General features: G+C 38.8%; 1 protein-coding gene and 3 non-coding genes across 4 annotated transcripts in view; 2 read left to right on the plus strand and 2 right to left on the minus strand.

Annotated features, from left to right (window-relative positions):
* Positions 1 to 27,654, minus strand: part of LOC109410643 (protein 4.1 homolog) — a gene marked incomplete at its 3' end in the record, with an annotated part of 157,893 nt that overhangs the window by 113,255 nt on the left and 16,984 nt on the right.
* LOC115256135 (U6 spliceosomal RNA) lies at positions 217 to 323 on the plus strand. The gene has a single exon (XR_003892497.1). It is a non-coding gene; the product is annotated as a U6 spliceosomal RNA (small nuclear RNA).
* On the minus strand, positions 9,317 to 9,423 carry LOC115256134 (U6 spliceosomal RNA). Its single transcript, XR_003892496.1, has one exon. It is a non-coding gene; the product is annotated as a U6 spliceosomal RNA (small nuclear RNA).
* LOC115256133 (U6 spliceosomal RNA) lies at positions 10,256 to 10,362 on the plus strand. The gene has a single exon (XR_003892495.1). It is a non-coding gene; the product is annotated as a U6 spliceosomal RNA (small nuclear RNA).

The following is a 27,654-nucleotide window of genomic DNA, read 5'->3' on the forward strand; positions in this document are numbered from 1 at the left end:
AGGTATACATATCAGAAATCAGTAGAGACGATTGACTTCTTCGAGGTAGACAACGAATTCAATGTTTTTATTTTGTATTGGTACCTATATGTCTCGCATCAAGCCGTTCGGGGTGCGAACGAATGAAAACGTTTATATAGTTTCATCGTCTATCCATCGCTAGAACCGTAGTCGTCGCAGAAGAATATATAAGAGTGGAAGCGACGGCAATGAAATGTCTTTGCTTCGGCAAGACATATACTAAAATTGGAACGATACAGAGAAGATTAGCATGGCCCCTGCGCAAGGATGACACGCAAAATCGTGAAGCGTTCCACATTTTTTTGATAGTTGTTAATCGTTTTTATTGTTCAGTGAATACGTAATTGTGACGTGTTTCATTACTTTGCTCCTTATGTTGTGAAGTAATAATTTTGGCAGATAGTTGAATAAACAATCAACATTATTATTAAGAAGCTTTTATAAACACTATTTTATTGAGACAGTTTCTAAATGTAGAATCTTGTATCAACTTCTATGGCATTACCATCAGGCTGGACAGTGGCCACAATAATCAAAAGGACACGTAATATGAAGAAACATATCCATTTCACTCATAATATTACGCTACTGATGGCGCTGTCACTACTGGTGTAGCCGCATCATTTTTTTATAAACAACAACACGTCCAAGGGCGGTGGCACTTTTAACTGCTTTCTTTATTGCGGCACATGCCGTCAGCGTGTACCCCTCTCGTCAACCAATCTCAGCATATATGTATACAAACATCACACCGAGCCAAAGCAAACGAATATACGCCACACCCTGCGCTGCACGTTTCGACGATGATGTTCCGGCTAAATTTACTTGGCTTCCTTTCGGCCTACAATGGAGGTCAGCTCGAAAAATGTGTATTCCAAGGTTGACGACCAAATTTTCTTCTGGTCGCCTGGCCTGGCCACCACCAGTTAGATACAAACCAAGACCAACAACACCATGTTGTTCCGTCGTGATGATGTGGTGCAAAATCGGTTTCATCCACATTTCCACACCCAAAATATGACACGACGGTTGGGATGATGTTGGGACGATGTGAAAGGTTTACCGAAAGGTGGGTCATCATAGCTTTTCCGCTAAAACATTTTCGCTTCGTGCTTCTGGTCGTATCGGTTTACCCATAACCTGTTACTGATAGACTGTAGTAGGTACTAGTTGCAAAACATGCAGTCGCAATTTCGATCGAAACACGTGTTATAATTTTCGGATCCCTAATTTTTCCTCACACAAACTCAGAATAACCAACAGGTAGCTATTTGTTTTCCATTGAAATGCGCTGTTTCGGACGGCTGGAGCACGTGTATCGATAAAACATATCCGATGTCTATGGACAAGAGCCGGTGTATTCTATAGGTGGAGGTTAATCAAACGAAAAGCTATACATACTTATATGGATTACCAATTCATTGCTGCTGTTCGTGCCATGCAGATTATGGCTCTCACGTCCCTGAAAAGTTCGATCTCTCTATGCACACCAACTTCGGAACCAATTGAAAAACTTTGATGTACGACGAGACAAGTAAAAACGAAGTTCGCGCGATTTAATCATCGAAGAACTATGCTATATCGTCGAATCTCGCGCCAGATGTGTGTCATTGACGGATGAATATTACGACAGTTTTTGCATGTTTACATTGGACAATTTGTTTTATTAGTTTTGTCAGTTTTATGACTGGCTGTCATCTGTTTGTAGTATGTATCCGTTGGACGTCAAAGAGAAAATAAAACGAATAGAAGAGAAAATATTTGAACTCGAGAAGCTATACGAAAGCCCGAAACAGCAAATCAAAATATTGAGGGTCAAGGTTGGGATGCGGACGGGCGTGTGGCAGTTGAATGGTGGAAACTACACTTTGATGAACATCTGAATGCCGTTTTGTGGAATAAACCATAACAGTAACAATGTCGTTCCTATCATCAGATGTTGATGGGAATAAACAGTTTCCGCGTTGAGGGACGTGGATGAGAAACATAAGAAACTAAAACACCTACGCACGTTAGGGGCTGTTCATGAACTACGTAGACCAAAATTAGGCCATCTCAAACCCCCCTCCCCCTCGTAGACTTTTGTCCATACAAAAATTTTGAAATTTGTATGGAGCGTAGACTTTGGGCAGACCACCCCCCTCCACTCCAAAATGTCTACGTGGTTTATGAACAGCCCCTTATGAGTAGCACTAAACTAGAACAGAAGAACTCCAGTGGAATCTTTGAATCAAATGCGGAGTGAGCAACACATTTGTCATTGAAAACTTCGAAGAAATGTTAAAACTGAACACTCACATAAATTTCATGAGAATCTATCTTTTCTATATGTCCTCTGACAAAAGCCTCCCAGAATCCTCCTCGTGTACACTTCACCAATACCAATTCCTTTGTTAAATACGATCTCTCCATGAAACTGTAGCTGTTCAGGGAATACGAGATCAACTTCGGTATATGGGAAATTATCTATTCTCGGCCGTTTTGTTCTCTTCATCTTTGGGGGTTTTAAAGCTGAATTATATTGTCAAGTTTCAGGCAATTTGACTGACAAAAACCCCCCATGACGAAGAGAACAAACCTGCCGATAATACCCATTGTCACCCTACATCTATTTCTTGCATCTTTAACGAAAAGTATCAAAACTTCAATTCCCGTAAGAGATTCTTCACTGATGGGTCTCGCATTAATGAATCTATTGGTTTCGGTGTGTTCAACGAAAATTCAACCGCCTTCCGAAAACATCAAGAATTTTGTTCTGTTTATGTTGCTGAGCTGGCAGCAACCACTTCCAATATGCCTGCAGATCATTTGCACTGGTAGAAATATCATACAAGATCCGCTCCACACCAGGTCCGCTCCACATCACCTCTACGATTTTTCTTATCTTTCCGCGCGAAATTTTCAAAACAATATTCATGAAGACCTTGCATGGATTATTTCAGAAATGGTTTTATGGATTCCCGTAAAAAAATCCTTTAGGTATTTTTATCAGAAATTTCTCCAGCGATTCCTCCGGAAATTCCTTCAGGAAATTTTGAAGAAATTTTGCCTGGAACGAATTCGGCGAATTTTCTGAGAATTTATTAAAAAATTCTTCCTGGAATTCCTTGAGAAAATTCATATTTTCCCATATGATTTCCTGCAATATTTTCAAGAGATTACCCAAGAAATGAACGCAAGTACTCCTTTATAAAACCCTCCTTGGATTCCATCCAAAACTGCTCAATGGACATTTTTTGAACATCTGGATGCAAAGCTTCAAACATTTTTCAAGAATTTCCAAAAGCAGAATTTTCAGAATTTTCTCAAGCGCATCCATTACAAATTTCCCTGAGAATTCCTCAAGAAAAGCTTTCAAGGGTTTCTTCATAAATTCCATAGGTTCCTTGAAAAGTCGTACGAGATTTTTTTCACTAAATCGTCCACGGATTCATTCAGAAATGCATTCAGATATTGCTGCAAAAAATCAGAATTTCTCAAGAAATTTCTTAAAAAAATCTTCCAAAGACTAAAATACTTTGTGAGAAACCTACATACATGTGCTCCAAGAATTGGGAAATCAAGCTTCCGTCAATTTCTTCCAGAATAGTTTCATGGTTTCCTTCAGAAAATACTCCAGACTTAAGACTACCAGTCTTAAAATCTACATCTAGATTCTTTCAGTAACTCCACAAGCGGTTTCCTCTAAAATTCTTCCAAAGATTCCATAGAAAAGTTTTCCAGGGTTTCTATCAGATATTCCCACAAGAGTTTCTCCACAAATTCCTTCAATAATACTTCTAGGTAGATTTATACTCCGCCAGGGATTACTTTATAAATTCTTTCTAGGAAAAGCAGTCTTTTTAGAAAATTTTTCGGTAATTTCTACAAAGATTCCCACAGAAATTCCTGCAGAAGTTCACACAGAGATTCTTTCCCGATTACCTTTATGAATTTCGCCAGAAATTTCACCAGCATTTACTCCAAAGATGAATCCAAGAATTAGCCTCTACCCGGGTCCCTATGCATTTATACAGGAATTTATTTAGAAATATTTCAAGAGTTTTCATCCACGGATCTTTACAGAAGCCTAGCAAGGCGTTTGTTCAGGTATTACCACAGGAATTCCTTCAGAAACACGTCGAAAGATTGCTCCACGAATACTCTCAGAGAATCCTTTAAGAATTTCGTGAAAAGATTTTCCAGGAGTTTGCCTAAGAAAAACCCCATTTAAACGTTTCTAGGAATACCACCAGCAGTTTCTCCAGGTATTTCTCCAGAAGTTCTTCAGGAATTCCTGCTACAACAATTTCCGTTATATTTCATCAGATTTTCATTGAGAGATTAATCATAGACTTCTTTCCGAGACTTCTTCAGGGATCCTATAAATTCTTCAGTATACTGGGCATTTCTCCGGAAATTCCGTCAGAGATCCCTTCAAAATTATGACTAAATAGACTTCTTCGGGGTTTTTAAATTTATTATCAGGAGTTTCAGCAAGGGATTTCTGCAAAAGCACTTCCATGGAATTTTCAAAAAGTCCCTCCAAAAATTTCTTTGAAATTCCTACAATGATTCCTTCAGAAATTCTTTCAAAGGTTTCTCCAAGAATTGCTATGGGTATTCATTCCTACAGAGATTCTCGCAGAAATAAGTTCATGATTTTTTTTAGAAATTTCTCCAGCAGCATCTTCAGTAATATTTCCTGGAGTTCCTTTAGAGATTATTGTAGAAGACTTTAGAATTAGCAAACGTTAAAATACACGTAAATAAAAATTAAAAGAAAAGATTACTGTAGAAATTGATGATGACACAGAAAAAAACTGGAACACATTGTTGAAAAAACTCTTAAGTAATTTGTAAAGAAAGAATGATACCTTTGAAGATTGCTAGAAGAAGTTTTTAAAAACATTCTGGAGCGATTTGGAAAAAAAATCCTGAAGCAATTGCTGAATTATCTCTGGTGGAATTCCTGTATAAATGTCTGGAAGAAGCCTGAAGAAATTCCTCAAAATACCAACTTAATTTCTAGAAAAAAAAATTATGAGAAACTTTCGACACTCAAAAAATTGTCTGCGGAAATGCAGACATAGGTACTGGTGGAATTCTTGAAGAAATCATGCAAAAAAGTTCTTAAAGATGCCTGGAGGATTTTCTGTAGGAAAATCTGGAGACTTTCTTCCAGGGGCAAGACACTGTGCAATCCGGAGCAATTTTAAGTATCTTATCTTTTTTTGCACGAACCCATTCAGATACGTCCCACAAATGCGGAAAATAGGGTCTGTGAAAATCAAAGTAATTCAGAGAAATCGTGAGCATTATTTAAAAAAAAAAGATTTAGCCCCTAATAATTATTCAAAGAATTTCCAATTTAGGAAGGAATTAATACACAAAAAATAAATTAGAAATTTCTGAAGAAAACCGTGCAGATATAAATAAATAAGGAGAAATTCTTAAAAGTATGATAAAAAAAATGATTTTTTGAAGTCAACTATGAAAAAAATATTTGGGAGAACTGGAAAACATTCTGCAGATAATCATTGAAGAATTTCTTGAAAAAAAAATCCTGAAGCATCTCCGGAAAGTTTGCTGGAAGAATCACTTAAGGCGAAACTGGAAGCATTTCCTCACTTTTTTGTTTTTGATTTTTTATTAAATAACGAAGCAATATTTTCAAAATCGGTTTTCGTGCACATGTAGAGTATGGATCAAGGTGTCTTCTGATTTTTTTCTGTAGTGGAAAATGTTTTTCAATTTTGCAGAATCCATTTTTGAACAAAATTCCACGAAAAAAAGGTTTCCGCAAAAATGGAAAACGTTTTCCACCTCAAAAAAATTCAGAAGATACCTTGATCCATACTCTACATGTGCACGAAAACCGATTTTGAAAATATTGCTTCGTTATTTAATAAAAAATCAAAAACCGAAAAATTGAGAAAATGCTTCCAGTTTCGCCTTAAGAAATAAACTCTAGGCCTCCCTGGAGAAATTTTTGAAGAAACCTCCAGGAGCTTCCAGAATACTTGCTTTCAAGAAATTTCTGAATAAATGCCTAAGAGACTCGCTGAATATATGAAGTTTTACCTAAAAGAACCTCGTACAAAATAAAACAAGAAAGAATATCTAAATAAATCTTAGAGTTTGCGTTAAAAAATCTCCTGGAGCAGCATATTTTAAAGAAACCTCTGGATGAATTACTGAAAAAATAAACGGAAAAAACTCCACTAGGAGATTCTGATAATTTTCGTGAAGGATTTTTTCCAGAAATAATTGAAGAAATAAATGAAGGAATATTTGCATTAATTTCTGTAGCATTATATTAAGGGAGGAATGAAGGAATTTTCTAAAGAGTCTCTGAAAGAATCCTCGAAAAAATTTCTGAATGCATTTCCGATGAAACCTGGGAACTAGTTTTAAGATAAGGCTATAGAATTATTTTTGAAGTGCCCGAAGATGACCCAAGGAAAACTCGTGGAGGAATTTCTGAAAGAACATGAACATGAAGGAATCTTTAGAGGAATTCTTGCTAAAATCATACCTGTGTATGGATTCCCTCACATTACTCAATTTATGGCAATGAGAAGGTGGACTCTGTCGCACAGGTCGGCGCAAAGAAAGGTGAGATCTATGATAGAAGAATTTCACACGATGAGTTTTTCCATTTTGCCCGCCAGAGTTCTCTTCTAACTTGGCGCAATGATTGGCGAGATGGCCAACTGGTTACATTTCATTATTTCTAATGGTTCCTTGCAAGCGTGGTGGCATGGTTTGGATGTAAGCCGAGATTTTATTTACAAGAAGTCAAGATTTATGTCCACGTGTAACCATTACTCGTTAACCACTCAATTACACAGGATTAACCTCGCATTTATCAATGTTTCTAAAAATTGCGATTCCGGTTATGACAACATCGACCATTTCCAAGTTTTTTTTCTTCTGTTTTTGTCTTTTTTGTGTTGCACCTGGAAATTCGGCAGATGCAAAGCCTGCTGCAAACTGGTACTGAATCGCTATAAAGACTATGAATACGTCATTACGTCACCATGTCCATCGCTGAAAGCATATCTGACCTACTAACATCGAGGTGGCACGAGTATCCTGGCCCCGTCTCCTACTAACCAAGTTAAGTTTGAAGATATTTGTAAATAACATATAAAAATGATACACGGCTCCGTAAAGCGTAAAAAGCGATTGAGCCTCAAATAAATGAACTAGAAAAAAATATAAATGTAAATGTTTTTTTGTAATAATTATATTTATATGTCTGGGCACAAATCCTAGATTAGTGTTTAGGAGAGCCCATGCAATTTTTCGTATACGAGTTTCTGAAACAAGAAATGCAGATATGTCTATAAAAAAACCTGGTAAGTTTCCAGGAAGATTTTTTTTAATCAAAATTCCCAAAAAAAAAGTGTTAGTTGCCCTTTTTGAGAAAAAAGCGACATTATTGTATTAATTACTTTGTATTTGAACATTTCTGGCTTGTTTATTTGAACTTTTTAAGGTGATGCAATATCTTTAATGGGTAATACATTCGCCCACTATGGATGCTACTATAACACGCTATACGCTGCCTGATATCGAGGCGTAAACATGAAACAGTCTAGCTGTCTACATAGTCTTCTACGACGGATATTTCATACGAAAACTGAATACATACGGTGGGATGGCAACATGGAAAATGTGCACATAATGGGAAACGCTAGACCTCTTTTATGTCTCGCAGGTTGCTATTTCGAGAAAAAAGGGTGAAACTGGCGCCACCAACATATACCAATACGTAGCATATGATTAAATGTCACCCCAATACTTGCAATAGGGGCGAGTGGATGATTGGATGATTATTATTTCAATGAAAAATGAACTTCGGCCCAACTGTCATCCTTAATCTTTTTTAAAAGCAGTCAATAAAAAAAGAAAACAATATTTATGTAACTTCAATTTGAAACTAAATTATTGGAATGCTTGTCGTATTTCCATCCCATCCTAACTGAAGAGAAACAAAACAGTTAAACAAGTTTTCACCAAACAAACAATATTCAATTCCAAAACCTCACTCAATTTCTGTCTCCCGTTATGCATTCCATCTCTAAAAACGACGAATCTTCAAAAGGAGTCTTCCCACTTCCCATAAATGCGAAATGTTTAAAAATTCATTGCTTTCGATTAGGATCCATCCATCCATTCGGTGTGGTCGGCCACACCAGCACCTGGACTGGAACATGGAATGTCTACGGTCTGTGCGTGCGGCTGTCTGTAACAAACTGTGTTCAAATCATGAACGACACCGAAGAAGAGGGTAAACAGACATTCTTCAAGCAAGATGAACACACACCTGTTATACCGTGGAGGTCGTGGTGGTCTCGTGACGGCATGGTTGATCCAACTTTGCCGCACACAGGAAATGCAGTGTGACGGTTTTCTAGATGATGAAGGAAATGGAAGGAATAAGGGGAAAACTTCGATACGGTCAAAGAAGGGACTCTGATGCTTCTGAAAACTTTGTAGAACATAAGTGCTTAATAAACTAGTTGAAAAAAGTTTGCTTTACTTTATCACCGTGAGCTAAACAAAAGAAGGCATTTTGAAAGATAAATTCCTGAAAGGGTCCTTTGTGTCATATCGTATTGACGACGTTGGTATACTAGCTGTTCTGCGGTACGGGTGATTTTGCTTGATATGTCTGTTTCCGGCAGGCGATCTCTACCCTTTCAGAACAGTTTTTTTTAATCTTTCCGATGTTGCGTTAAGCAGTGATCTTTGGGGAAAAGGTGTAAATAGTCTTTATTTCGTGTCAAACCTTTTTTCTTGTTTTTATAAATAAATAAATATTGTTTTCAATTACACTGTTCCCACATGGCTTGGTCAGCCAAAGCAAAATCAAGAAATTGACATTGTTTTCAATATTTAATTATTCTTATGATTATTTTGTGTTTTAGTTACATTTCACTATTACTTCGTTCAAATAAGAGTGAGAGTTAACTACCAAACTGATTTTTTAAATTTTTGTAAGAACAAAAGTCTAGCGAAGAGAAGGGAGGTTACAGGTGACCAAAATTTGGACTACGTGGTTTATAAACGGCCCCTTATGAAAAAAAAATCCGACATTTTAACACAATTTAAATATGATAGAAAACATACCAAGTGCTAAACACTGAGGTGTGTTTAGGAGTAGTGATTAGTGTGACAACGATGCAATACCTGAAAATAAACAAGAAAAAGAAATATGTTAAATCGAAAGGGTATTAACTAATCGTGTATCAATACAGTTAAAATAAGTTCAACCAAACCTACAAATACAGCATTTTGAATACAAAAAAATGTGGAACGCTTCACGATTTTGCGTGTCATCCTTGCGCAGGGGCCATGCTAATCTTCTCTGTATCGTTCCAATTTTAGTATATGTCTTGCCGAAGCAAAGACGAGTATCGAGTCGACCCACATCGTTTATATATCAACCACCAGTTGATTTGATTCTAGCGATTCGTAGAATCTGCATCCCACTTTCGTAAGTAATCCACATATGTAAGCATATCCGATACCTGGAATCGTTTCAATTATTAAATCATCCATTCTAGAAAAAAAAACTTCCATCTCTTCCAATTAGCAAACATTCAAATTGGATTCCAGCCAACCAGCAGCACAGATGGATCGTCCTGGCAACTAGTTTTGGACTGTCTCTGTCTGCCGGCGGCGACGGAGATAAAAAGCGACAAAAATGTACCTACCCAGTGTAGCCATACACTGCACACGTACAAATCAATTCTGTCTGGCAGCTCCAATTAGAGTCATTAAATATTCAACGATGTACTAAATAGCTTCGGGAGATATGTCTTCGCTTTTGCATCTTAGCGACAATCAAATTCCAAATAATCAATTTGAATGTTGTGTTCTACGAACACTTCTCCAACAATAACGTTCCAGATGATAACGAAACCAATCGTTATTTGGCTTTTTGTCGACTAATTCAGCTTCCATACATAAGGATTACCACCGTCTCTTCGCCTGAAGTTAAGCAACATCGGGCAACGAACGATTTGAAATTAGAAGGAAACGCACATTGGATTGGTTGATCTTTTGATAGGTAAATTTTTCACCAACTCTTAATATTTGAGGTACCTTTCGCATGAAAAAGTTAAATCGAGCAAAAGCAAAACAGCTTTACCTGATAAGCCTTTCAATCAAGATTCGTCCATCGCTAGAACCTAACCGGTATACTATGAATATATAAGAGGGGAAGCGACAGCAATGAAATGTCTTTGCTTCGGCAAGACATATACTAAAATTGGAACGATACAGAGAAGATTAGCATGGCCCCTGCGCAAGGATGACACGCAAAATCGTGAAGCGTTCCACATTTTTTTACATGTACCGTCATATCTCGACATAACGTAACTGCATTTTTATTTTAGTTATCGAAGTTACGTCATACTGTAGCAAAAAATGTTTTCCAAAAACTTGTTTTAAATGTTTTTCTTGAAAAGAAAATTACCATATAAATCATATTACTCACAGGGACATTTTTTCAACAGGAATATTTTTTCATTTGAATTAGATTTTGTTTATGCGCTATACAGGGCGTTAGGTTCCTGAGTGCAAACTTTGTAAAGGGTGATAGAGGACCATAAATAACGAAAAAAAATGTTCGTTTTCTTGCAATTTTGATTTAAACATCGCATTTCAGATCATAATTTTGCAACTGTCATGGTAAGCACTTTTTTGCGTACTGTGCCGCACATTTAAATCAAAATTGCAAGAAAACTATAAGAGCTAGAAATCTGGTGACAAAAAACGAACTGTAGAGTGTAACAGGGGCCACAACTTTGCCAAAGAAATAATTTTAATTTATTTCGCATGTTTCAAAGATAATTGACAAAAACAATTTAAAACACACTATTTTGCTCTAGAAAACTTAGTTATTCAACTAAACCAATCGATTTAAAGATGTCATTTGATAGAAAATTCAATAACCTTTGAATAAGGATAAAAAAACTGCGATAAGTTTGACCATTTTCAAGCTATAGCCAGTTAAGGCAATAAGAGTAAAAAACATGGGAAGTTCAATAACTACGTAACGGTTGAGATTTGATCATATGCGTAGAACAATTTTTGTCAACATTAAGGGTCCTCTATCACCCTTCAAAAAGTTTGCACTCATGAACCTAACACCTTGTATTTCACGAATTATTTACTTTTGCATCAACACGTAACCATTTTCCTCGTCAATCTTTTGAAAAGGGTGAAAAAAACCGTTTTCAAATTATATATTTTTGCAGATGGAAAATAGGTTTTTTTCATACGCCCTTTGCAAAAGTTAGGTGAGGAAAAATGGTTATGTTATGATTCGAGAAATATAGTGCATGAACAAAATTTCATTCAAATTAAAATGGGCTGGAAATTCTCATGCATATTTTAAAGCGCGTTGCAACGGTCAAAATTTTGAAAATGCATACACTGTGTTTAAAATATAAAAGGAATGTGATAAAATCTGAATATTACGGTATCTAGAAGGTTTTCTCTATGCCTGCTGAAATTGCTCTAAATGTTGTTGATATGATTTCTCCAGGAATTTTTCCTGCAGTTCTCCAGGAATGTCTCTAGAATTCCCTAAGAAATTTCAGAGATATTTCCAAGAACTCATTCTGCCATTCCTCTAAAAACTTCTACTGGGATTCTTCCAGCCATTCATACTAGTATCCCCCTGAAATGCTCCAATATTTTAACTTTATTCTTGCTCAAAGAGTCTTTATTATCTTTATTTAAGAGAAAGTCTCTTAAATAAAGATAAATCAATCAATTCTGAGATTTTTCCCAGAGATATGTCCAGGTAATTCTTCAAAGTTTCCAGGAATAGCGAATGAGATTCCATCATGGGTTTTTCAGAGATTTATCGAAAGACTCCTGAATGGATTCTTCCAGGATTCTCTGTTTGATTTTGCTTTTTTTATTTTTTGAAAAGTTACTTGCCGGTCGCTGAATAACGCTGAAAGCTCTAAACTAGGCGTTGGATAGGAAAGAACATAATCTTTCTGAAGCAGTTTACCAGACGTGCACGGATGAGACGTGGCATCCAAGAAGACACTGTTGTAACTGACTCGGAAGGATGCGATAGAAAGTGTGAACATGTGTTTTTGAAGTAAGGTCTATGTAATAAGTTACGTTCTCGTCAATTTATCAGTTATTTGCCGTAGATTCCATACTTAGGTAGTGTTACTGCTTTGCGGTTTGTCTTAATAAACGAAAGCTGTAGTTTCTACTCTATCTCGCAGAACTTCTCCAGAAATTCCTCCTGGAATTTCTCTAGGGATTCCTTCAAGGGTTCTTCTGGCGATTTCTTCGGGGATTCATCCAGTGATTATTCAAGAAATTCCGATTTTCAGATTTTCGGCTGGGTTTCCTCTAGGACTAAACAAACTTTTCCGTCATTGGCGTTATCACTCTCAGTATCACATGAATTTGAATTTGCTTCGACTGCTCTCTACTGTCATATCACTTGCAGTTTAAAGGCTGTGGTCCAGTACGAGAATAAGAAGAAGATGTTACTAAATAAAATTTTGTTATACAACTTTGACATCAAATGGAAATGGAATGCCCAAATAGAAGCTGGGAGATTCCTTGAATACGAAATTTTGAGGAGCCTCGTAGCTGTGCGGTTAGGGTCACCAAGGTTCTAATCGGGCTGGATTCCCGCTCCGGGCGATGAAACATTTCGTGAGAAAGGTTGCTTCTCCGTATCCACTGATGCATGGTACCGTGTGTCCCTTGTCTAGTGTTATGTTTCGTGCAGTCTGTATAGCTTCTGGCTGAAGACGGTGTCCACGTCTTTTTTTTCTTTCGGTACTTCTTCAGTAGATCCTCATTGGATTTCTCCTATTGGGTTTACGTGATTTCGTTGAGTGTCCCGTCTGGACTTTCAACAGAGTGCCTCCTGACACTTCTTTTAGGGAATTTCCCAAAGAAAAAAAAAATGTTTTCCAGATTTTTTATAGAATTCCTCCTGTGACTTCTTCTATTGTTTTTCTAGGAATTTACCCAGCAGATAGCTCAGAATTTCTCCAATATTTCTTCCTAGGAACGCCCTCTGAAGTCCCATGATATCACCGGAAGTTTATTTCGAGATTTTTGCAGGAGTTCTCCTGGCCCTGGAGTTTCTTTTATTTTTTCTGTGGAGTATCACTTAGAATATCCCATTCTAATTTTCTATAGAATGTCTTGTGCTAAATAAGAGGGTATCTCACACGTTTTTCTCCTAAGAAATGCTGATTAGAATTGCGGTAAAAAACCTGTGAGAAATTCTTGGAAACATACAGATATCTCGTACGCAATTCAAGGAACTTTGTGAGAAATCTCAAGAGGAAAAGTTAGTAAAATCTCTGGCGAACTTATGGAGAAAGCCTGGGAGGATATATGTGACAAGTCCCGTGAAAGCTCTATAAAACCACTATGAAAATTCCTTCTGGAAATTCTAGATATTCAGATGAAATTTAGAGATAATTTTTGAGAGCAAACTTCTGAAGAAGCTCTTGGGCATAGATAACTCAAAGAATATTTCTAGTAGAAAGCTCAAATATACTGTGGAATCATCCTGGTAAAACCTCTACAAGAAATCCCGGATTGAACTTAAGGAGGAATCACGTTAAAAATTCAAGATGGAATCCCAGGAAGTTTTCAGAGCGCTATCCATGAGCCATTTCTTGAGAGGATCCTTGAGAAGCTTCGGAATGAATTTTCGATATAGTAGAAGAATCTAGGAACTAATCCCCGGAAAAGATTTTGAAATTCTTCCTAAACTCTTCCCGTAATTCTTCTTTTCGGATTTATACAGCAGGATCAAAGATAAATTCTGACAAACTCTAGCAGACATCCCATGAGCAACACCGGAAGGGATCTTCTACGGGAAGTCGCGGGAAAACTTCGAGAGAAATCTCAGGTTCAAGAGAAATCCCTCGACAAACCAATATCCCGGAAGAAACACTTAAAGATAGCTCACTCATATTTCTTGAAGATATAACAGAAGCAGCATCACTTCTTCAAGAAATATTACATACTACAAAACCTTTGGAAGCAATCTGTGGAGGAATTTCTGAAAAAAGTTAAAAACCCCTGAAGAAATCCTGGGTGTAATTATAGTAGAAATACTAGAAATTCCTGTACAAACTTTGGGATTGTATTGTTCTAAGTAAACCAAAGTGTGCTAAGAAAACAAAAAAAAATGGAACTACATATATCAACTACCCGTAATCCAACTAAAACCCTTCCAGTAAACCGCTTGTAAAAGAACATGACGTGAAACCATTTTAACGGTAATAATCCCATCTGGCGCAGTTTAAAACCGTCCAGAGTTCGATCGCCAACGATACGCAAACACATTTTGTTTGGAAGACGCGACGCCAAGAGATGAAGGTGTCATCGAACATGAACACGCGCCGCCGCACACCGTCCGTTGCGATGCGGCGTTGTTGGTTCGTTCGGTTGTTTACGCTTAGGTTCCACTCAGATTGGAGAAACCGGCTGGCTGATACGGGCGCAGCGCAGCAAGACACACACGCGGGAACTTTCACCGATTGTAATATGGCGAGTGGTGCAGTGCGTGGTGCAACGCAGCGCAGCGGAAGTGTGCCCTTGATTGTGGTCGATGTAGTAGGCATCAACTGCTGACTGTGGCGAGTTAAATGTAAAGCTCAACGGAATCCGTTATCGTTGGCTTGACGAATGATTGACGGAGAATGACGGAATTACGGGAAGGTCGGAATAAAAATGTGGTGGGTGATTTACCTCTAGTCGTGTGATGGGGTCATTATTTATTTTTGCCTTTCTCGTACCTATACCAGATAGATACTATACCTATCTCACCACATTCCAAAAGTTGTGTCAATTGGTTCAAATTTGACTGAGTTATAGTGGAAAACAGACGAATATAGAAGCCACCACCCAAGTGGCGCGATTTCCTACCTGCAATATTCCAGAAACCAACAAAACTACGAAAGTGAATCAAACCAATGCGGGGAAAACATCAAATCGCGGCTCTTTTGATATCCTGATGAACGTTGGGTAAGACTGAGAGTGGCGAAATGGTTGAACACTACAAATATGAAAAAAAAACAAACGATAATTCAAAAATAATTTCTCTCTCGCTCTGAATGTCATATGCACATTGCACACAACAGAGACGTCTAGATGTTCATCTTATTCCATCCGAAGAAAATTGAAAAGGTGAAAAAGAAACAAATTATGTGCATTAGTGGAACCTATTCATGATGGTGCCGTAGCATGAAGGAAAGATGCGCCCGTCTAGCGAATTGGGAGTGTTGGGTTCGATTCTCACCGGAGCACGTGGATTTCTTTTTGCAATTCAAATCTCAATTTGTTCATCAAACATGTGTTTCTTTTGCATGAATGTCAAAGCAATCAAACATGTATCTGTTACGTTGAACACAAAGTCGTTATATGTGCCATCAACAAGTTTCCCTATTCTAAAATGGCTTTAAACCCCGCTCAGAATTCGAGACAGAACGGTCCCCTCGATAAAAGCGCGGCGTTACGCACTTGCACTTGCAGCCATCGCGCCGACGTGTTTGCAACCTGTAAACAATATTACCGACCCGTAGATTCGGACCGCATTTTTTCCAGCACACGAAGCAACAGAAACGAGACGGGAACAAGAAAACTGGCTGGTTGACCTACTTCCGAGTCCGACCGCGCGAGCTCCGGACCGGACGACTGCAGCCAGCTACAACAACGCTATGCTCTGTGTAGGTAGGTATTCCTCGACCGTATCGTTGTCGTCACTCACATTCACATGTGGCGTCGTCGTCGGGCGGCAACGAAGGGCGCGACGGAACTGCGGAAAGCAGAGGAAACATGATCATAAAATAGCATTGCACATTACTGCAGTCAAGTCAGCAGCGCAATGGAAGCAGGAGTAAGAGCTCCTCCGGAAGGGAGCATGCTGGAGTCGCTCTGGCGGTTCCTCGGCTGGCTTGGCTGTCGCTATACCAAGGGGAAGTACTCGTCGTGACACTTTCCAGCTGTACGCCCATTTGTTGTTAGTTAAATACACATACACTACTCCTCCGGAGAAATGGGCGATTGTGTGGCAATGCATGAGCTTCCATAGACGCGATAAATACGTGCGCTGCTGAAAGTGCAACTGCAGCTATCATTGGCACAAGAAGGGAAAGTTACAACTTCCGCGCGCACATCTGCAGTTAATGTTTAAAATGTTTACAGTGTCAGAATTGAGCTAAGGCAGTGGCGTTTGATTATGTTAGGTTAAACTTAATACCAAGGAAACATTTTCAAGAAATGCCTTTTTAAGTTCAGGTATTGCTCTTGATGAATTCATTTCAAACATCTAGAAGTAATCATATCACGAATCGAACCTAGACTCCCTCAGTACAGTCTTGCTGTATATCCGCCTGTATATCGCTTCGACTATTCGCAGGCACTGTATTCAACAAGCACAGCAAGCCAAGTTCATGATAAAAGAAACTTGAAATCCAATTACCACTGAGCTAAAACCTCAGTCGAGTACTCCACATAAATCAAAAGTAGATCCAATAAAACTCACTTCCACTCTGCTGTTCCCTCTTGAACACACAACAAAACCCTTCCACACGTGCCAATTCCCGCTCGAATGGGCTTCGATTGTGGCGCGCGGTGTTCTCCAGCATTGTGGATTACAGTTTGCAGCATTCGATTGGTATAAATTGCATTCATGTCAGCAGCACCGGTTGCCCATTGTCACTCGACTCTGCTACCTACCATCCACTGCACTGTCCTCAACAAAGTGTGGTCAACAGCATAATGGGCCGCCTTATTGAGAGCATTTGCATTATTTGCGAAAAGAATAAAGTGCTGAGCGCACTTATCAATGGATGGGTGGTGTTTCAGCGGTTGACGATGGATGGTTTCACCGCAGTAACACGCACCCGCCACTAGAAAAGCGTGTAGTGCGTTGACTAACGATTGGACCCTTTCACACTGTAATACCTCTTGATTCTCAGTTCTTGATCAGTGCTTTTCAACTAGGCTTAAACTATGCCGATAATTGTAAGAGCAGCTAACTTTGGGGGGTAGAAGTATGAGCCTAAGCATACATGACCGTATCAGGTATCAGTAGGTCGGCTCCAGAGGCACGTTCTCCTCCATTTGGGAAATTTGTGCCATCGCCATGAACACGAGCCTATTCATCATTTACCTGACGGAGAAGGGAAGGGAAAAGGATAGGACTGGATAAAGGACGTTCCGAGTACTCGGAAACGCAATTGCACAAAAACTGGACAGTTACATATTAAATGATACGAAGTTCCATAATCGGATTCACAGCTATCACAGGTAAATGAATCAGCTTGCTGAATATTCGCCATGTGATAACTGAGTCGGCAGTGGCCAGTCAATGCTTTGACCAGCATGCTGCAAATCTGCTTTGACAGATTTGTAAGATACTTCGCCACCCTTAGATGGCTCAGTACAATACAATTTGGTTTGACGACATGACTCCAAACTATTCCAGTATTGTCTGTGTTGAGTAGCAGCCCAGGTGTGAATCTGAAGCTTTACCCAACACTTCGACATCGGAATAACTGGCTCAGGGCCAATGAAGTCATGTGATGCTCCAGTGCGAGCTAACTCATCAGCCAATTCATTTCCAGCGATGGAAGAATGGCCAGGTACCCATACAAGGTGAACAGCGTTTGCTGAATTCAGCTCCTCGATTTGAGTTCGACAAGCGATATCTATCTTCGACCTGGACTGCCCCTCTTGGCATGTCAGTCCCATGTTGTTTCTAATGAGAATCATATTTTTGTCTCTCACGAGCCCATTTAAAATAAATTTGATATTTTTCTTGTCTCATTTCACAGCTCAATGTGCCACGAAAAGTTTATGCATCACATGAATACATTTTTTTTGAAAACAATTGGAGTTATAGTGCAAAACGTAGGCGCTTTGAAAAACAACATGGGACTGACATGCGAAGAGGGGCAGTGGAGTTGGCCGAAGCAAGTGCTTTAATAGCAGCCTGGCTATCTGAACAGAAGTATATTACTTTGCCAATTACGTGCTGCTGAAGTGCTGATTGCACTCCGCACATAAGAGCAAAGATTTCGGCTTGAAAAACGGTGCAGTGTCTACCAAGTGAGTAAGACTGATACAGCCTTAGCTCACGAGAATGAACATCAGCACCTGCTCGACCTTCGAGAAGGGAGCCATCAGTGTAACATACGATGCCGTCTGAAATACTTCTCTCCAGATAACCAGATGTCCCCCTTCCCGTGAAAAATGTCCTATATGGAAAATTACAAGCAATTGTAAGATCGCTTGGAGCAAGGACAATTTTGTCCCAATTCACCAAAAGTGGAAACAACGAGGTGTGTGTTGAACTGCGGTTCACAGGAGTTTCCTCTAGTAAACCGAGTACCCATAGACGGTAAGTGCAAGAAAGTGCTTCTTGTTTAAGATGAATGTGTAGTGGGGCAACGTCAAAGAGAACTTCGAGCGCTGCCGTAGGAGTTGAAGAGGACGCTCCAGACATCGCCATTAAGCACATCCTTTGGAGATGGCCTAATTTTGATTGGACCGTTCTCACTTCGCCTTTCTGCCACCAAACAAGACATCCATAAGCCAATATTGGATGAACAACAGTTGTGTAAATCCATTTGATATACTTGGGTTTAAGACCCCAAGTTGTACCAAAGGTTCGCCGGCATTGCCCGAAGGCCATACACGCTTTCTTGATTCTGAACTTAACATGAGGTGTCCAGGAAAGCTTGGAATCAAGAATGACTCCAACGTACTTTACCTGTTCAGTCACATTGATTTCAGAATCAAAGAGACGTAAAGGTCGAACACCATTACGGTTTCGCTTTTCCGTGAAAAGAACAATAGATGTTTTACTCGGATTTACCGAAAGGCCATATTGGCCACACCAGCCCTCAACATGACCGTACAATTGGTATTCCGTGATAGATCAGAGAAAACGATATTGCACTTGGTTCATTCCTCCAAACGGAGCTTCCGTCCTCAATGTGCATCTTCTAGAATTTCATACTCCTAAAGTCAATAACGACGCTGTAATGTTATCCTTAACAGAGAATATATTTACGATGACATCTGTGTTAAATTCTGTTGTTGGGTGAATACATTAGAAATATCGTTTCCAATTTTATAAATCATATGGAGTTATTTTCAAAACAATATGGAACGAGCTCACCAATAAATATCCATCCTGGTAACCCCTGATGAACATTATTCGAGAGGAACATAGCGACATCTCCCAATGCCGGGACTCGTACGACGAAATCAATATTCGTCCTCCACACATGGGAAACGAAAACGAACAGCACAAATGAACGACGGGTTGTCCCTGTCAGCGTACGATCAAAGTTCTCATCAAAATTGGTTACCCAAGGTAAGATTTCTCGTACTCTGACAGGTATGGGATCATTCACTTCCAAAAAGTTACATTCACTTGCTAATACCTCAGAAGAATGCTATCGAAAAAGTGTATGAAGATCTTTTACCTTGTAGTTTTATCTAGAAGTTTGACGAATGCTGTCGCACACGCGTGTCAAAGTCTCGAGAGAGCTATGAAGGCAACTCTCCACGCATGTAAATTACATTCACGTGTATCTTTCTCTGTATTGCAAAAATTCATTCAAGCGCCGACACCTGATAGAGTGTGAAGAAGATGAGACTCGGGCAAGTGAGATTCGTTTGATGGTTTGATGGGCTTTTCGAATCCCGCATTTAGCGGCGGTGATACATATAAAAAATTGTGAGCTCGTTTCATGCTGTTGTTTTATTGTGAAAGGTTCAAGGAATGTTATTCTCCCATGTTCCAAAATGTTTGAATATTATGTCTTACTATGACACGCTTTGAATCTCTGTAAATTTAAAAAGTTCGTATATTTTGTCACCACAAGTTTCGGCGTGAAATCCTAGCACGTAATTTTAATAAAATAGCCATTTCCTCCTGATAGGAGTGATAAGAGCCGCTTCTGTCCACGTCGATTTCGAGCATATCATCACTGGAGCCAAAGGTGGATGTTTATTGATGAGTTCGTTCCATATTAAAACAACTATTTGATAAGATTTATAAAATTAAACAATATATTTCGTGTGTTTACCCAACAAATATTGAAAGGTTCGCCACGTCAAGTATCGGCACAAATTTCCAAATCTCCTTTTGACAGCAATCAAGCTGATCACAATGTTTTGCCTTTGTCCAGAGATCTTCTATTCAAAATGATCTCTAATTAGAAATGTTATAACTTGATGGTGCTGTAGCACAATTGATTTGATTTGATAATACCGCAGCTGAACAAAAACATAGAATTTGGGTGTTTCCTGCAAATATGTTCAGTATACATCAGTATACAAATACATACATATATCTGTATCTGTATTTATAAACTTAGTCCGATAATGAAATCCTCCTAACACTGACACTGTGGTGAAAATAAACGACTGTTGTTAATATCTCAACTCAGTGAAGAGATGGCGGCTTGTAACAAAAAAATTGTGCGGAACACTATAAATGCATTGTGCTCACGATGAGTTCCACAATTTGGACAACTTCTAACAGAACCCTACAAATGTGCATTTTATTTTCCATGTCAGGCCACACGTTTGTGAACTAGATACGAAAAATATAATGAAACATTACAAATGCACAAAACACAAACATGCAACACATAACATAAATTGTGCCCAGTTATTTAAATAGATAACGAAGTCCAAATCCAGGATGATAAGGTTTCATAATTGTTCTTGGTCCATCAGTCATCCTAGAATTGTATTTTGTTTGGCAGTTCGCCTTTTCGTTCGCAGCGTTAGTTGCTTACATAGCTTGAATTTGGTCTAGGAATTTCTAATCCCAAGGGGCATCCTGATTCGGGCCACGATACAAGATCGTTTACATTTTGATGTCCGTGCTAGGGGCCGATTTGCGCGTCTTGTACTTGATTGTTGCCCGAAACGATCTGAGCACTACAAATGCTAATTAAATGCTAGGGACAGATTTACAAACCAGAGTATAACGTATAGCACAAACAAATCGTACACAAATAAATACAAACGTAACACACCCCATGCAACAATCGAAGAATTTTCAATGAATTAGAGAATGTAATACATGGAAAATTCTTAAACTATTATACAAACGTAACACAATCCTACTATTGGAGCAGAATTTTTTCAAAAATCGCAGTTTCTCAATTATAACCTTACAAACTAGCTAAACCAGATTACGTAAGCCACATTGCTTGCCAGATGTACCAAAAACACATAATTCTTAAGCTAAATCACAAATCAAATAATACCGACAGCGAATCCTGTCAAATAACCAACGGAAACCGATGGTGCCTAGTCCTCGACAAAGTTCTTACACAAAATAAAATCGTTCCTATCCTGGATGCTGCAGTCATCTTAATAGAAGATTGACACACTATACCTAACCACAACACTACATAAAACGAGTTTGTTTGGTTGCTCTAGTGGGTTTTTAGTTGGGTGCCAATGTTAAAGATAGTACATTGGAACCTAATAAATGCACAATGCCCCACTTTGGCCACCAATGTAACGAATAAAATTGTGTGCAACACTACAAATACAATGTGCTCACGATGAGTTCCACAATTTGGACAACTTCTAACAGAACCCTACAAATGTGCATTTTATTTTCCATGTCAGGCCACACGTTTGTGAACTAGATACGAAAAATATAATGAAACATTACAAATGCACAAAACACAAACATGCAACACATAACATAAATTGTGCCCAGTTATCTAAACAGATAACGAAGTCCAAATCCAGGATGACGAGGTTTTATAATTGTTCTTGGTCCATCAGTCATCCTAGAAATGTATTTTGTTTGGCAGTTCGCCTTTAAGTTCGCAGCGTTGGTTGCTTACATAGCTTGAATTTGGTCTCGGAATTTCTAACCCTAAGGGGGCATCCTGATTCGGGCCACGATACAAGATCGTCTACATTTTGATGCCCGTGCTAGGGGCCGATTTGCGCGTCTTGTACTTGATTGTTGCCCGAAACACAAACCCGATTTACAAACCAGAGTATAACGTATAGCACAAACAAAACGTACACAAATAAATACAAACGTAACAGGCTTTTCCAACAAGTTTATAAGAGCCCTGTATCGAAGACTTCCAATTGAAAATTACCGCACTAGATGGCACTGATACAACTTATATCACGGGTCTACATGTAAGGCCTTCCGTAGGGACTTATCAATAAATAAATACAGTAATTCCTCCCGATAATTGTTCATGGACTCATTCAAAAAATTCTACTATGTTTCATCTTGTAATTCCTTTTTGAGAATCCTGTACGGATTCGTCTTAGGATTTCTCCTGGAATTACTTCCGGTGTTTCTATCAATATTGTTCCTGGGATCCCTTCAAGTTTTCTTCTAAACATTCCTCTAGGAATTTCTGCCGGGATTCTGCCAAGGGTTCCTCCCGATATTCTCAAAGGGCTCCTCCCTTTTATTTTCCGGGATTTCATTCGGGATTCCTCCATTGAGCCTTCCTGGGAGAGATTTCCTTTAGAGATTTCTGTCGGGATTCCTTCCGGGATCTTTTATGGATTATTCCCGAAATCTCATCAGGATTCCCTTCAGGAATCTTCCTGAGTTTCTCCCGGGATTCCTTCAAGGGTTTTTTTTCGGGTTTCCTTCAGGGATTACTTCATGAATTCCTCCCAGGAATCCCTTTGTGATATCTCTCGGGATTTTTTCATTGATTTTCCGTGTTCCTTTAGGGATTTCTTCGTAGATTTATTCGGGCATTTTTAAAAGGATTTTTCCCTAGATTCCTTTCCACATTCATTCATTGATTTCTTCCTTGATTCATTTCTTCCTAGATCGGCATGCTGTCCTTTACACCCGAGATTTATTTACGGATTCCTTTCGGGAATTTCTCCTGATTTTTTTTTTCAGAGATTTCTTCAGACATTTCCACCGGAATTCCTTCATTAATTTCTCACAGGGTTCCTTCAAGGATGTTTCACGGGATTTGTTTAGAGATGTCTTCAGAACTTTTCGTTGAAAGTTCTTCTTATTACATCAAGAAATCCTCCCTGGATTTCTCCTACGATTAATTTATGTGTTTTTTTTTGCATATTTGGAATCATTCAGCAATTTCTCCCGGAATTTCTTTCGGAATTTTCCAGGCAAATCTTTAGGGATTCATCCAGGGATTGTTTCAGGAATTAGTGATTACCTCAGGGTTTCCTTTCGGGATTCTTTTAAGAATATCTTTCGGAAGTTTTGCATAAATTCCTCTTGGGATTTCTGAAGAGATTCCTTTAATGATTCCTTCAGGATTCTTTCAAATATCTCTCCTGAAACTGTTTTAGAAATTCCTCCAAGCAATTCTAAAATATTCCTCTTCAAATTATTCCAGTAATTTTTAGGAATTCTGCCGAGATTCCTTCAGAATTCTGCCTGGGTTCCCCTCATTGATATTTCTCGAGATTTCTACATTAATTTTCCGGAATTCCTTTAGGGATACCTTCCAAGATTCATTTGGGGATTATTTCAAAACTCTTTCATTATTTTTTCCCTTGATTCCTGTAGAGATTTCTCCTGGGACCGCCATGCTTCTCTTTTCATCCGAGATTCATATAGGGATTCCTTTTGGGGATTTCCCCTACATTGTTTCAGGGAATTCTTCAGACATTTCTCTCGGGATTCCTTCATTGATTTCTCACACGATTTGTTCAGAAATTTCTCCTGGATTTTTCGTCAAGGGTTCTTTTAATTCCATCAAGGATTCTTACCTGGATTCCCTTAGAAAGTTCTCCCTGATTTTTTTCAAAGATTTCTCCTGGGATTATTATATGGATTTCTTCTGACATTTTCCACGGGATTCCTTCAGAAATTTCTCATGGGATTCCTTTCGGGATTGTCCTGGAAATTCTAAAAGGATATCTTCAGGAACTCTTTCTGGACTTCCGTTAGGAATTCCTCTCGGAGTTTATGCATTGGTTCCTTTATTGATTTCTCCCGATATTTCCGGTTTTCCATAAGGAATTTCTCCTGGGGTTACTTTATTGAATCCTCTCGAGATTACTTCTGGGATTCTTCTCGGCATTATTTCAGGTATTACTCTCAAGATTCATTTAGAAATTCCCTATGGGTATTTTTAGGGGTTCCTTCAGAAATTTTTCCCTGATTCCTTCATCTTGATATTTATAGGACTTCATTAAGGTGGAACATGAAGAAATCCCTTTGCAATCTTGCATACAAACTTTAGAGGCACAAATCTGACGAACGAAGCATCGAACCACTTGTTTATCCTGGCTTTGCTCACTTGCAAAAAGAGGCAGCTTTTCCAAATCGAGCGCATTTGTTTACGAATTTTTAAGATTGGTGCTCTTGAAAACGTGAGTAGGGGTCCAAGTCGGCCATTGTGGCAGCCATATTTGTATTCTCTGAAGTTTCTCCTTAAAGAATTTACCCCTACATTCTTTCACGGTTGCTACTGAGAATATTATAATGATTCCTCCCGGAATTCCTTTAGAGATTTCTGCCGGGATTTCTTCAGTGACTCCTTCCGGGTTTTCTAGGGATTCCTTTCGGAATTCCTCCTGGGATTCCTTCCGAGATTTTTTCAGGGATTTCTCTGAGATTTTTCCGGGATTTTCACATTGGGATGACTTTTTATGGGCTTCCTTCTGGATACTTTTAGTGATCTTTCCCGGTATTGTTTGAGGGACTCTGCCAGGATATTCAAAGGTACTTCTTTTAAAATTTGTCAATATCAAATAAGAGACATTTTGGAGATAGATAGGAATAGTAAGCCGTAACCGGCTTTTATCAACTTATTGAAAACCACTGCTCTCCATTATGCTTGAGTACCCAGCCGAGCGAGTGCTGGAATTTTAAGATTTTGATTGGCTAGTGAAATTCCAAACGAGGGATTTTGTCATATTCGCTCACGGGTCACCTCTACGCTTTGTTCTCAACTCAACACAACTGCAATCTCGATAGCCATCAGTAAAATTCAATTAAATGTGAGCCCTCTCTTGTAATTGAAATTGATTGGTTTGATGACGGACTAGAGGCCGAGGAGAGAATAATGACACTCTGAGGTAGCGAAAAGAGAATATCATTCGAATGACACAATTGGGACAGTAGCAGTTTTTCGAGCATTGCAAATATGTAGCAGTACGATATTCATAGCACTAACCATTCCAAAATGATACCTCCGGAGAATTTGAAACGACCGTCGGTAATTGAACGTCGCTGCGACCATGTGTGTCGTCGGCTCGGCATTTGTATATACTGAAGGAACAGATAAACAGTAAAGTCAAAAAGGTCACATCGCGACCAACGAATATGAAAATAACAACGGCTTCTCGTTCCGAGGCCGGCGGCGATGTGCCAATATGGGTCCCAGCAGATGACGCCACCCTTAAACCATTCAGCAGACACTGACAATTCTAGTATTTTCTGAAATATGATCATACGTTATGACACTACACAGTGGTTCAAATATTCAACGCAAACGTCGAACTATTTACAAGTATGTGAGACTAGCCTCAAAAAAGGCTTGTAATTTTAGCCACATATTAATTTCCACCGGTGAACCACTGCGCCGCCTACAGGTGATGATGTCAACTAGGTTTGTGTGTGATTTAGGGCGCGGTTGATGATACATCTTCCAAATTGGAAGTCAAGGCTTCCCGAGTGCGATCGGTGGTAGAGGTAAACGGTCCCGCGCCTACGCACCTCGCGGTGTGTTCTCTACTTCCAAGGGACCAGAAAGTGTAACTGCTCTCATCTCATCCATCAACTCAAACATATTATTATTATTGCGACTATTAGGGAGCGCTTCAATCCAAAATGCTTGTTTACGATCCATTGCGGAGAGAGTTTTGTTTATGATAGATCATCACTTTTGAGATCAAATGGTGTAAACAATCGGCTAGTTTGAGTTCAGTATGAAGCAAAGACAATGATCACCGATCGTTGAAATAGCTTCACAGAAACAAACGGCTTCAGTGAGTCAGATCGAATTTCATAGAGGAATATCGGTATGGTCAGCTATTAATGGTTCCAACTATTTTTGACTGAGAAAAGTTTTGCTGGTTTTTTTTTAAGTCAAGAACAAACAACAGTAATCCCTCAATAAGGGTCTCTCCTTTTATATGGTGCAAAGAGGGCCATGCACACTTAAATTCAGAAATTGATCTCGGTAAACGGTTTACCGAGAATCCAACAGCTGATATCTCGGTAAAATATTTACTGATTCTCGGTAAAAATTTTACCGAGATTTCGGTAAACCATTACCGAGTCTCGGTGAACTTTACCGAGATCTCGGTAAAAAGTTGGTTTACCGAGATCTCAGCAAAGTTTCAACGACATCTCGGTAAAACTTTTACCGAGATTCAGTGAAAATTGTTACCGGATTCTCGGCTGTTGGATTCTCGGCAATCCGTTTGCTGAGGTCGGCGATTTAATTTAAGTGTGTGGTCTATCGTGGGCTCTAGAACATTTTTTATTAATTTATCGTGATTTCTAAAACAAGCTTCAGACACATTCCACGCACTTCTGCACTGTGGTTTTTGAACTTCATTGAACGATATCTCCGGGCTCCTGCTGTCGATTTTGATTCTCTTTGTGCCAAAATGAAGATAATTAGGTACTTATATTCTTCTAAAAGTACTCGAAACTTTGAAAACTATTTCGAGAAAGTAGCAAATTTCTTGGCGTTTAGTCAAAATTTGTCATTTTTTGCAATGGTGTCTCGTAACGCTGTATTTCTTGATTTCTTTCGAAGTTAAAAGGTCAAATTCCTAATTAGAAAGCATAAATTGAATCTTCTATTTAAATATGATCGTTTAATATGCGGGATAGCATATATTTAACAACATAACAATTTTTGGCAGCAAAAGTTTGATTCTCGCGTGAAACGTAACGCGTCGAATGTGTCTTCAGACAAATACCCATTTTTGGGTACTTTTCACATTAAATTTATATGGGAAATAATTCCCGATAAATCGTTTCTCTGTTAGCATTGTTTGGAATTTATCGCGAGTTAACTGAGTGTTCTAGGCTCCGCTCGGCGAATGTAACAAAAGGTAAAGCGACGTGCTCGAAAACACTATCCGAAATTCTATTCATTTTTTTTGTCCGTCTCGATACGAGAGCACAGAAAGAGAGGATGCTCGGCGACTCTAATGAACCATAAGCTATCAACAGCATTTCATTGCCAACATACTCTATAACAGATTTCCAAGTGCATATAGGCCCTATGATGCATAAGCATGGTGTAAATGGTAAATGTAAATGGTTATACATTGCTAGAAATAAGTATAAATATAGAGCCAATTTCCATACGAAAAGTTTCCTTATACTTATTTGAATCTGAAAAGTCTATGTAAACGTTTGCATGTATGAATTTTTATAATACTAGCCAAAATTCCAGCGATCGCGCTGGTGTATTTTGTACAACACGTTGAAAAAGTCTCGACTTTTGGACTCATCATTAACGTGGTGCTGGCGGTGATGACCAACCGCGCGAGTTACAGGAGGTTAAGGTTGCAGCCGAAATTCCATCACAATCGAATCGCTAGAAACAGAGATTTTGATCCCTAAAAAATATATATGTAAATCAACTCTGTCTT

This window comes from Aedes albopictus, chromosome 3, assembly GCF_035046485.1.
Source record: "Aedes albopictus strain Foshan chromosome 3, AalbF5, whole genome shotgun sequence".
NCBI lineage: Eukaryota > Metazoa > Arthropoda > Insecta > Diptera > Culicidae > Aedes > Aedes albopictus.